The 6,859-nt window shown below is 41.0% G+C and overlaps 1 long non-coding RNA gene across 1 annotated transcript; it reads right to left on the bottom strand.

Annotated features, from left to right (window-relative positions):
- Positions 1-1,767: 1,767 nt before the first annotated feature.
- LOC140530263 (uncharacterized) lies at positions 1,768-6,804 on the bottom strand. The gene is made up of 4 exons (XR_011975880.1): positions 6,652-6,804; positions 5,614-5,763; positions 3,244-3,355; positions 1,768-1,925 (listed from the first exon to the last, which is right to left on the bottom strand). It is a non-coding gene; the product is annotated as an uncharacterized lncRNA (long non-coding RNA).
- Between the last annotated feature and the right edge of the window lie 55 nt (positions 6,805-6,859).

Here is a 6,859-nt window from a genome sequence, read left to right as displayed (position 1 = left end):
ACTGAAGGGATCTATCTCAGGCCATTAGCTAAAGAAACATTCAATTTCATGCCTGGGGGAAACCTTGGGACCATATCTCCCTGTCCTAGCTCCCTAACCTCAGACTTGCGCAATGAACAATTATTGAGAGGTGAATCAGGGCTGAATTTATCTAAATTCAGTCAGTCAATCTACAGGCGTTTAGTAAGGACTTAACGCTGTGCCAACTCAGGTACAAAGAAAGAAAAAAAAAACCAAAGCAGTCCCTGCTCGCAGCGAGCCTCCAGTCCAATGAGGAAGGTCCATCCAGAGAACATTTACAGGCAGACTTCTACGTATCTGTTCTGGCTAAAGGCCGAATACTGGCTAATATCTGCAGAGAACAATCATCTAATTCATTCTGGGTGCCTTTGTTTTGCTTTCTCTCCCAAAGTGAACGCTTTATTTCCTTGAAAAATTATCCTTAATTTAGACCTTTCCCACCCCAAAATGTTTTCAGATCTTGACCACCTATTTTTAAATATACAATTTGGGAAGCATAAACAAGGCTTATAGTACTAAGAGGCAGAAGAAGCCTTTGTTTAAACAGATGATTAGCCTTGAAAACACAAGGCAAACAAAAACACATCTCTGGGGTTATTCTCCCTTTACTTTGGACGTCAGCCAGAGTTTTTTCTTCCATCCTGACAGGCCCATGACTCTAAATAATATTATTCTAATTGAGGGGTAGCTAGGAGGCACAGTGGGTAGAGTACCAGGGCTGAAGTCAGAAAGACACATCTTCCTTGATTCAAATCTGATCTCAGACACTTACCAATAGTGTGACCCTAGGCAAGTCACTTCACCCTATTTACCTCAGTTTCCTCATCGGTAAAATGAGCTGGAGAAGGATATGGCAAACCAATCCAGTATCTTTGCCAAGAAAACCCCAAATGGGATCATGCAGAGTTGAACACAACTGAACAACAAATTCTAGCTGATGAAGTAGTAGCCTTCACTTGGTGTTTATCCTTTACATCATTAGTCCATTTTGTGTGGACAAGATAAAAATGAATTGGAAAGGGTTTTTCTACTGTGTAGAGTGAGGACTCAAGGGTAGGAGGGCTCACTGGTTATTGCGTTGCCCTTCTGAATCCATCTTTACACCAAGCTCAGTCGTTATTCTTCTTCGTTTTCATTAACTCAGCAAGATAAATAAGTCAGCAAATATATCTTCTGTAGAATGCACTTGCAAGGGCATCAATGTCTTCCAAGTGAATGAGATATTATATTGAGATTAAAAATATAAGAATCCTATCAAATTCATCAAAACTTTTTGTCATTAAGGGTTTTTTCCAAATTAATGGATACTAATACTGCTACTATTAAAGTCAACTTTTCTTGATGTCAAAAAGAGACGCCCAGTCAAGCTCTGTCACCAAAGAAGAGAAGAGAAAGCCAACCTTTCTTCTTTTGTTGGAGAGAGGTGGAGGATTATGGGTATGGAATACTGCCATGCTGCCGGGCTCCCCTGAAATCTCGGTTAGTTTTGTTAGCCTCTCTTCTTTTTTTCCTTCGTTTTCTTTTTTACCTTTTGTCACAATCACTCTAAGGGAGAGAAGGGTAGAAAGATGCATTCGGTAATGTGGTGTAAAAAGCAAATGATAGCCATGGAAATGACAAATTTTTTAATAAAAATAAAATTCCCTTTGCAAGTCACTTCTCTGTTTTTCTGTTTTCTCATCTGTGAAATCAGAATAATAATAGCACCTACCAACTGTGATGTTTAAAAAAATTCATGAGACATAGTTTCTGGGTAATTTAATCATTTTATTAATAAAGCCAGGAGGTTATTAATAAAAGGATGGTCCTTTGGTCATCTCCTTAGACAAGTTTCATGGTTTATATGCCCTTCTGAAAAAAGGCTGATGTCATCCATCATCACGTGTCAACCTCCAGAGTTTGGTCTAAGAAAGACACAAAATTAGGTAGTGCATTTGTTGTGCTTATTTCTCTCCAAGCAGACAGAAATATCATGGGAGCTGCAGTTAGAAATGAGCTCTCTTTGGGATCCTCGGAGCAGAGATATATCTCCACCCCAGACTACTCCCAGACCTGGATTATCTAGATGAAAGAAACCATCTCTGCCCAAGTTAGAGTAGAAAGTACAATGGGCTTTCCCACTTTAAAGATTAAATTCTTTGCAAGCTTAGGTGGGGTCTGACCAGGATAAAGTGAGTCCACGTAATCTCATTATCAGGAAAGTTCTTCTAAAAAAAAAAAACTGAACTTAAAATCAGGACTGTGGAAGAAGGGGAAGGGGCTTGAACCTCCCCAAGACATTGGTTATTAATAATCAGTATTATAATACTTTGGAGTGATTTCTGGGTTTAGCAAGTGAATTTCAGGTATGTCAAGCTTGAGGGATGCTTAGTTTGCCTCCTGATTGAACAATTCTGATTCCCAGGTCAGTTCAGCCTCCTCTAGATAGTAAGGAACCTCAAGCAGGTCAAGATAGTTAGTGAAGTCATCACCCATTCTATTTGCACAATTTCCACAAATGTAGCCCTTGGACAGAGAAAATTATCTTTACTCAGACCACCGCTAGCTAAACCAGAGCACTTCTAGACTTGGGTTCTCTGGAGAAAAGAATCTGTCTCCACCCAAGTTTGAATAGAACACAATGGGCCTCCCCACCCTAGATTAAATTCCTAGCAAGGCTGGGTGGGGTCAGACCAAGATCTGGAGGGTTAATGTCCTCCGGACTGAACTTTTAAAATGAGGAGTTTAGAAGGGGAGAGCCTCTGAAACTCCCCAAAATATTGGCTATTAATCATCATTTCTCACAGTCCCATGGTTGTTATGAGAATCAAACGAGAAAACAATTGTAAAATGTTTAGCACATAGTAGGCATTAATTTTTTTATTTTATAAATAAATAATATATTTTATTTATTATTTTTAAAAACAGGTTCTCAGGCTTGAAAAGGTTGGGAACTATGGGAGAAGACAAAAGAATGCCAGACTTGGTGTCTCTAAAGACCTGGATTTAAATCTTACTGCTAACCCTTATGAGCAGAGAGATCATGGGAAAGTCATTTAATCTGTTTGAGCCTCAGTTTCTCATCTGTCAAATGGGGACACTAATATTTGTGCTATCAACCCACAAAGTTGTTTTGAGGACCAAATATAGTATTTTTTTGTGACCCAGAAAATCTGTTTATAGAGACAAAGTTATACATCTTCCTTCCTTATATAATATAAATATAAAAATCGGCTCACTTACCCCCATCCAGTGTTTATCCAGGAAGCAGCAGAATTTGACTCAGGTCTTCGATTCCAATGTACAAGAAATGAGATTCTTGCTCCCATGAAAGCACTCAGGCTAATACGACATGCTTAGAGAAGCCAGCCAAAAAAGAAAGGAGAGAATCACCACGATAGTCCTTAAATATCAAAACAGCTCCTTTCTCAGCAGAATTCACCTCTCCTAGGGACTTGCAGTAGTTCTCCGGACTCGGAGCACTACCAAGGATTTGAGGGAGCTAAATCCCCTCCCTAGATCTACACATAGCTCACAATATGAGGGAGTTACAGGTTTGGCTTTACTCCTCCCCATCATCCCTTACTGCTCTCTGACTCAGGTTTCTGCTTGGCAGAGAAACTTCCCTGCTCACACCAGAAGTTTTTCTGTGGGTCCAGGTGTCTGTCCAAGGATTACTCCACATATCCAGGATCTCTGCTCCTGTCTCTGTCTGCTGCTGAGTCTGGTGCCACATGATTTTTTGGAAAGGGCTTGTTTACGCATCTGCTTCTGCTTTAGGGATCCTTCTCTGAGTCTATGTATAACCTCCCTCCTCTTTGCCTCCCAGCCCTATTTCACTAGTTTCTACTTCCCCTTTGCACTTTTTATGTAAATCTCTTCAGTTCTGTGTGGGTTACAAGACCTCTGCCCAAAATTTTAAATAAATTAACAGGCTTCTCGAGGTAAGAACAGAAAGTGTTTTATTCAATTCTTGCGAGAAGGGGGTGTCCCTCCATCAGGATGGGGTTAATGGAAGGACGCATCTTACAGAGGACAAAACACCATCATGTATCCTAACACAGAGAATCCCACGCCCCACTATCCCACCTCTCCATTGACTGGGAGGTGGGCTCACAGTCTAAGTGCGGAAAAACTAGACCAGACCTGGGAAATCAGGTAACCAGGATCCACCTATCCAAACACATTTCCTTACTGCTGAAGTGGCTATTGTACAACTAAAGTAAAAAGGAGGCGGGGAGAAGAGGGAGATTAGCTGATGTGGCCATAGTATCAAACACAGAGAGATTTGATTAACTTCCAAGTTTCGGCTACAGTTCACTATATCCTTATTTGGTAAAAATACCAGTGCTCAGGTAGCACTCTCAGAGAGAGAAGAGAGGGAAAGGGACCTAACTGCCCACCAACCCTGGATTCCTGGAAATCAGGCATCCAGAGAGAGAGGCCTTATGGACAAGAAATTTTATTTAGAAAATACAATATTCATATTTTATTATGAGAAGTCTTCACAATGTCCTTATTTCACTCAGTGTCTAAATTTATCCCTTCTCCTCTGCTATACCATTTTACTCATCTTTTCTCCTCCCCATTTTAAAGTCCAGATCCAAGAGTTTAACCCAGGTGTGTGAACTAAGGATTGATTCAGTCAATAACCTAATTAAAGGGTTGAGAAGAGTGCTTAGGGCCAGGCAAATTAATGCATAAAACAGCTCATTTGTTTTTGAGGGGATATATGATTTTCATATTAATCGATATGATATGTGTAATGAATATACTAAAAATTTAGATTTCCCTGAGCTTCCTCTTCTGGCTTGGGAGTCAGAAGTTTACAACGAAGCTTAAATTGATCAATCAAATCCTTGACAACACTTTCCCGATCACTGCATTCCTGTGCCTGTGCACATTAAGTGAATCAATCAAAGATTGTAGAACCTGTTCCCATCACAGAACTCTGGTCCTGTGACCCACCAAATAATGACTCCCAAAGACGGTATAATACAGTTCCCATAGGACTCCAGAACAACTATATTGTGGACTCAGGAAAACTGCAGAAGCCCTAAAAATAATTGTTTGTAATTCACCTTTCCCCTCTTCCTCCCACTTGTGATTTATATATGTAACATGTGCCTTTACTCCAGCACGTAGTCATTCCTCACTCTGAAGCTGATTAATTGCCCCAATTCCTGGCACTCCTGTCTCTTGACAGCTTTGTGAGACTCCAGTGATTCACAGGTTAGAGAGTAGTCCTGTCCGGACACATTTAAAATTCTGTTAACATTTTAAGAAGATGCAAAAAGAATTTAGGATCTGAGTATATATCTGTTCCCTCTGCAAGTCATTTAGTAGTGATACATAAATCTCAACTATTATCATTATTTTTTCAAGATCTAGAAATCTACTGTCCTCAAAGAACTCAGAAATGGTCACCTTTCAGAGAGCAGTGGATAGGTACATAGTGGATGTGAGCAGGCTACGGCACAGAACCAGTGAAGAACTCTGAAAATGAAATATCAAGGCAAGTCAAGAAACATTTATTAAGCGTTCTGAATCTGTCAGGCATCCATGATAAACAAAAGCAAAAAGGAAGATGGTCCCTGACCTCAAGGAACTTACTTTCTAATGGAGGAGCAACAGGGACTAAGAAGGGCTTGCTTGCAGAAATTTCCAGTCAGCACTTGGGAACTCTCATTGTTTTGAACTGCCGATGTGGCCGTCTGGGTTAGATACGTCCATGTCTCAGGAGCGATGTTTGGTCACGTCTGACTAGGGAGATAAAGCGGAAGAAACAGATTTGAGAACCGATCTTTTGCCCCTTTAGGTGGAGGTGAGGAATTTCCAGTCTCTCTGAGGACAGTGATAATTTTATAGTCTCCTTCTTTGGAACGAGAAAAGAAATGCACTAACCATGTGCAATGACCTTTTCCAGCCAGGGGCTGTAAAAGCTAATTGATGTTAATTGGTAAATTGATCGTGGGGAAAAGTTAATTGCATTGGCGGGGAGGGGAGAAACGGGGAGAGAGACATGGGATGGAAGTTTCTGTACTAGGAGTACTAGAAATCCTCTCCCCAACCCTTCCTGATTGCCCCTGTATCTCTGGAGGGGAACAGGACCCAAGCACACTCTGGGGACCTTAACTGCCTTGCTGAGAGGTTGGGAGAGTGAGCCAAGGAGAGATTTTAAAAGGGATGGTGATATATTTGCCCATGTAGCAATAAATAATGATGATGATCGCTATTGTCCAGAGTTCTGACATAATGGATAGATCTACCCTAGAGTCAAGCAGGTTCAAATCCTACTTCTGACTCAGGTGACCTCTTTTTTGCTTTAGAGAATTACCTGAGCGTATATGTTATGGAGGAGTGGTCTCTGCATCAGTGAAGAGAATTTTCACACTAGGAGTTGGGCTTCATGATAAGCCTATGAGCTAGGTAGGGCCAATATTATTGTCCCCATTTTGTGTATGATGAAGCCAAGCCTCAGAGAGAAAAGTAACCCACTCAGGGTCTCACAGTTAGCTTGGACTTGAACCCATGTTCCTACAACTCTACAAACCCAATGTTCTCTCCACTCAGCTGTGGAGATGTAGTGGAAAGGAGGGAGTGACAGTTCTGCTTTAGAAAAAAAAAACAGAGTGAAAGAGTAGAAATTACCTTGGAGTTGGAGGCAGAAGTCCTGGGATTGAATTCTGCCATGGTGATTTCTTTCTTGGGCAACAAGCAGAGGGAACTGGGTTATATCCAAAGTCCCTTCCACCTTTGAATGCTTACCAGACTGACCGATCCTCTGTGGGCTCCAGTGAGTCTAATAAGTAACAAATGTGAAGTGTTTTGGAAACCTGCCTCACTATGTAAACGCCAG

Source organism: Notamacropus eugenii, chromosome 2 (assembly GCF_028372415.1).
Source record: "Notamacropus eugenii isolate mMacEug1 chromosome 2, mMacEug1.pri_v2, whole genome shotgun sequence".
NCBI classification, from domain to species: domain Eukaryota; kingdom Metazoa; phylum Chordata; class Mammalia; order Diprotodontia; family Macropodidae; genus Notamacropus; species Notamacropus eugenii.
Note: the sequence above shows the minus strand (reverse complement) of the source record. Positions and strands in the feature narration are given on the sequence as shown.